The sequence below is a fragment of the Euprymna scolopes genome, chromosome 2 (genome assembly GCF_053919585.1).
Source record: "Euprymna scolopes isolate OS-2025 chromosome 2, ASM5391958v1, whole genome shotgun sequence".
Lineage (NCBI taxonomy): Eukaryota > Metazoa > Mollusca > Cephalopoda > Sepiida > Sepiolidae > Euprymna > Euprymna scolopes.
Window position 1 is genome coordinate 80,320,882 of NC_136483.1, and position 6,000 is coordinate 80,326,881.

Consider the following 6,000-nt stretch of genomic DNA (forward strand, 5'->3'; position numbering starts at 1 on the left):
TTTATAATACAGAAACGTAAGGCTGCTCGCCTAAGGTAAATAGAAGTACATAGTAACAAGTATGGGGAAGAAAGTCTGATAATCAACACGTAAGACTATCCGTCTTACTGCGACTGCTTGTCTGCCGCTGTCTGCCGCTGTCTGCCAAACAGTCCAATATATATATACAGTTTGTAACCGGTGTATAGCCAGTTATGTTCCTTCACAACAAAATGACACCACTAATAATATAAATATCATTAAAGCACATGATTTTTTTTATGAAGAACTAACCTTCAAATAGCTCATGTCAAAATTTGAGCCCAATCAGATTATTAGTCTACAAATTAAAATTTATTTAAGTGAAGCTACTGTTGCATTTTTTTCTTCAAAACAATGAAAACATCTAAATTTTGTGTTTAGATAAAGCATTGCTTTCTGATAGGAAAAATACTGTTCAAGCAAAATAATTGTTTAATGAGTGTTATTTGGACTCGGTTTTGTCGAAAACAATGGTTATGAAGAGGTATACTGACTTTAACATGGTCGTGCAGACACGAATGATGTTAAACAAGCAGGTCGTCCAACTTTGGTAGTTGTGCTGGAAAATACCAAAAAATTCACAAATTCATTTTTGTCAATCGGAAGCTGAAGTTGCATGAGATATCAGAGGATTTGAAATTATTAGAAGGCAGTGTATTCATCATTTTGCATGAATATTTGCCAATGAGAAAGCTATATTCAAAGTGTCTATGAGTTATTGTTTCAATGCATCATCAACGTTCTGATCCCCATCTGGCATCAATCGAAATGGATAGCTCTCGTCTAGGGGAGACTCCATGTTTTGATAAGATTCTGGGCTTGACCTTTACTCCTGACCTGAAATGGAACGTACATCAAGTCTGTTGCCAAGGTCGCTGGAAAAATGGGAGGATCCTTCTACCGCTCCAGAAGATATCTCACTGCTGATGCAATTCTCTATCTATATAAAAGCCAAGTGCGTCTGAGAATAGAGTACTGCTGCCACATTTGGGCAGGAGCTGCTAAAAACAGCCTATCCTGCCTTGACAGAGTACAAAATAGACTTTGTGGCTTAGTGGGGGATGCCCTTTTCTCTTCCCTGCAACTTCTCTCCCACAGAAGAGACGTTGCGAGCCTATCTTTCTTTCATCATTATTTCCATGGCAGGTGCTCGTCTGAACTCCAATCTCTGCCCCCCCCCCACAATCTTTCACGAAAAATACTCGTCTAGCTGAAATCACTGTCAATAATTTTGCCCACTCTTTATCTGTGCCTAAATCAAAACGTAGATTCCATGAACAAAGCTTCTTTCTTAGAAGTGTATGCCTGTGGAGCTCTGTTCCGTCTGCCTGCTTCCCACCTGACTACAACTTGGATGTCTTCAAGTCCAACATAAACAAATTCCTGATAAACCGGCCCTTTAAGTAAGACATCAAATCTCCATTACTAACGATTACTATGATATTATCCCATTGATTACTGTACACGAAATAACCCTTATCCCCGAGTGGCTTCTGGGCCTTGATAAGTGGTGACTACCATGCAAAAAAAAAAAAGAAAAAATGCAACAAAAAGATATTTTTTGCATTAATGTGACAATGGGTAAAAAATAGATCACATACTTCAAAATGGATAGTCAGTTGAGTGGACAGCAGAAGATGAAAGCTATCCAAAGCGACCAAAGATACAAACAAGAGATATGCATCGTTTATCGATTACTTCGATAAAAGAAAAGCTATCAACATGAATATTATCTAGCATCATTGGTTGAAGGAAGAAATCGACAAAAAACAACAGATAAAGAAAAAAAGCACCCTTTAATCATGTCACAACGATAGCAAAACTACATAAATTGCATTTTAAATTTCTTCTGCATCTATCTTATTCTCTAGATCGGGCCCCCAATTACTACTGACTGTTTGCAGACCCCAAAAGAATGCTTCAGGAAAGAGATTTGATCCAATGGAGAAGTAAGGCCAAAGACAAATCTTTCTACAAAAAAGGAATGGAATTGTTAGAAAACCACTGAAATCAGAACATCACTCTAGAAAAAGATTTGTGATGCCTCCGTTCAGTCTCAAGGGACTATGAACACCCCTGTAAGGGTAGTTGTAGATGTAATTGCAAGGCAAGAGTTGCACCATCCACAACCATACCTCTCCTGAATCGGCACTGTATGGATCCAGTGGCAAGAAGAAGCCCAAGACTGATTGGAAACAATGCCGACATAAGCAGACAGCACCTCTAGCATCTTGAATTCCTAAATAGTCACTGATTTTAGTATGACCAGGATCAACATTGCTTAACTTCAGTGAACCGGTGTATCAACATGAATATGCCGTAAGAGATTATTTTGAATAAAGTCGAATTTAGAATAAAGTTGCTGCTTTATTAGTTTGCCCCAATGTAACCAGATGGTGGATCGGGCAATGCCCAGTGGCCTTACTTGCTGGGTCAGTAAGCAGTCAGTGTCTAGGTAGTCCTTTGACACATGCTAAGGGGATTTCACATTGTTGGATGTAACAGTCATGATGATGATGATGATGATGATGCTACAAAGAATAAATCTGTTTTCTTAACAGATAATCAAAATGATTTCCTGCCCCCTCCAAGCTGGATAGCTGAAGGACCTAAGTTGGAATCATAAAATGTTTTCAGACAGTGAAGATTGGCACTTAAGTTTTATTTGAAGGACTACCAGAAAATCAAGTCAAGTAGATAAATTGCGAATGGATTTTAATTATTGGATTGACCGTGAAATCACTTTGGGAAGAGGGTCAACTATGATTCACTTATCCTACCTTATAGAGATGGCTTTTGGAAAACCATCCTACCTGTGATAGAAAAAAGGTAAAGACTACGGGAGTGGGAGTGAAGGCACTGGGGCCCTCCCACTTTAGTGATGATGAGGTATGGATTGAGAGAGAAGAAGGAAAGGAAAAAGTCCCTCAAAGCTTGAGAAATACAATCCTTTTGGAGATTGGTTTATGGAGAATAGTGGAATAAAGTTCTGTTGATTGGGGGGAGGGGCCAAGCCTACCTGGTTCTGAATATAATGAAAGGCAACAATAGCCTTAGGATACCACCACCGGGAGACCCAGACCTTTAAGAGAAAACACATTTCATTTGGGTCTCACTCTGCTCCAAAACACTGAGTTCACACTGTCAAGAATCAGGCCACTCAGACTTAGGGTTGGTCACCCCAACTTTACTAACAAAAGCCACCAGTCCCCAAGTATTTGTATCCGGAGTCAGAAACAGTAAAAATTTGTAACTACCACTGAATAATTATCTTGTTTTTGTTATACAACAAGCCGAGTTGTCGAGTTGTCTTTCTTCTCTTTCTTTGTTTTGAAATGACCTCTACTTTCCAGTGACGCTAACATTGGAGGCCAGAGCTGAATGGATTGCACACTCTATTGAAAGCAACGTGGGGAGAGTGGCAACCTATGCAATCGGATCGTCTTATCAACCAAGACCTTCACCAAAGAGACAGCATAGTTCCAGCAGCCACCCGAAACCAGAGCAGACAAGCCGGGTAGCATCACTCACTGGACCTCATTGGGAAGTGGGGATACATTAATACTTATTAAGTGATATCTTATTATTTACTCTGTATCATAGAGAAAGATTTATTCCACTTATTATTTCACACTTGTAGTGTCCATTTACTTGCCTTCACACAATGGCATAATTAAACACAAAGTCGGTTTTTAATGTAAGGAAAATCCAGTTCTGATGCCATTACTGAAACAAACGCCATAGTTACCATGACGACCATTACAAGATTACAAAAGTAAACATTAACACTTGTAATAATTATTAATAGACAATACATTTTTTAACTATTCGTCATGTGAAAATGTAAAAGTTTCTGAAATTGATCCATCATCGCCAGTCAGTGTCTGATGGGCACAGATCACAATGAACAACCCAAAAACTGCCCGCTTTAGTTGTAGATTAGTATATGGTTCTCGGCCTTCAGTGATACTATGACCAGATTTTATATATTGCATTTGGTATTTCCAAATGATTACCAACTAGCTTCTGACCAGGTTCAGCATTGCTTAACTGAGAACCAATGTGTCTACATGATTATAGCCGTGTATTTCATACAGTGGACAAATAGCCGAGAGATATTTTTTTTACATGGTGGTCACCACTTATCAAGGCCCAGAAGCCACTCGGGGATAACGGTTATAGATTTGTCATGTGTTAAAAGTATATCATGCAGTCAAATGCCATTGAGCCACCATCACCTCCCTGTTGTTAGTGTTGATATTGTTTCTTCTGTGAAGTCTTCTGTTCATTGTTTCTTCCATATCAAGAGATTTAACTACAAGAAGATTGATTTGGATAGGATGCTGCAACTTCCTAGGTGATGCAATGTGGGGCTCTGTTGTGGAAATAATTAGAACTGATCATTTCTCCTAATTAAGAAATTTCAAGCTAGGTAATGAGATTAATAAATAAAATAAAATTCAATAACGATAATGCATTCGCTAAAAAGAATACTAGGAGTTACTCTTTCATTGTGAATTAAAGCTTAAGAAACAAAAACAACTGAAAATAGACCAAAATAATACATTTCAATTCATCGTAAAACAGAATCGGATTCATTAGGAATGGTTAAATATATATATATATATATATATATATATATATATATATATATATATATATATATATATATATATATATATATATATATATATATATATATATTACTAGCTGTGGCATAAATGGTGTAAATTGACAAAAAAAAAATGCATGTGTCTAATATGTTTAATTTTCCAACACTTGTGGATACACAATATTCCTGGTGGTTCCTGATTCAGTGCAAATGAAGAGATTGCCTGGTTTGCCGACTCTAGAACATGCAACATATAACTGCTATGTGAGAAGCAATCAGTATGTAAATATAAGCCGCACAATTTTAAAGATTGTCCCTGTGCTTTGTTGATCGTGATAGCAAATGCCAGTCTAATTGGGAATTGCAATCTTTTAAATTGAAATGGCATGTCTGTAGGAATCATAGGAATGCGTGGAATCAGGACATTCTCACCTTTGAAAGGCCCCGTTAAAATTGCGGCTTCTATTAGGTTAGTCATTAATTTTTTTACAGAAAGACGTGTGCCATTACAAAGCTTGGGCTGATTAATATTTCGCAACAGGATGATTGGCACGCCAGTTTTTAATTGCAGTACATGAAGTGGCATCCCTGGCAAATCTAGCGAATTCAAAAATTCTGTTGGATAGTTGACTGCTTCGTCTTCTTCAAGAACAGTGTCGACGGAGTTGTATGTGACATACTCACCAGGAATGTTCAACTGAATAGTACTGTTGAGTTCATGAACATCTTTGTTGTTAGGTGCAAGAATGGCTCGTTCACTCAGCCAACTGGGATCCTTATAGTTAAATTGGATGTCTACAAAAACCTTTTTAATCAAGTCGTCTTTTGTTGTCACTAAGTTACAGAAGTTTTGTGGCAATTTAATTTGCCCTGTGGTTAGATTAGCCGGCAGTTTTCCATTCCCAATTTGCAGTAATTGATTTGAAAATAACTCTGTTGAGTGATCGTTTTGCTGCTGGACACGCATATTTCTAGTCAAATGGAATGTTTTCACATGTTGCCAAAAAGTGGAATATTTTAGGCAAACATTTATTTCATCTGCTGGTGTTGATCAAGGATTATAGGTAGTGTTTGCCTGAAATCTCCAGCTAGCAATAATACTGCATTCCTAAAGAGTCGGTCATTACCGTACAAGTCTTGCAATGATCGATCCAGAGCCTCCAGTGATTTTTTGTGTGTCATTGTGCATTCATCCCAAACAATGAGTTTACATTTCTGCAATAACTTTCCCATGCTCGATGTTTTGGAAATGTTGCACAATGGAGTTTCCATAAATTGCATATTCAATGGTAGTTTCAAAGCTGAATGAGCAGTTCTTCCACCTGGCAGTAATGTTGCAGCTATTACAGATGATGCAAGAGCTAAGG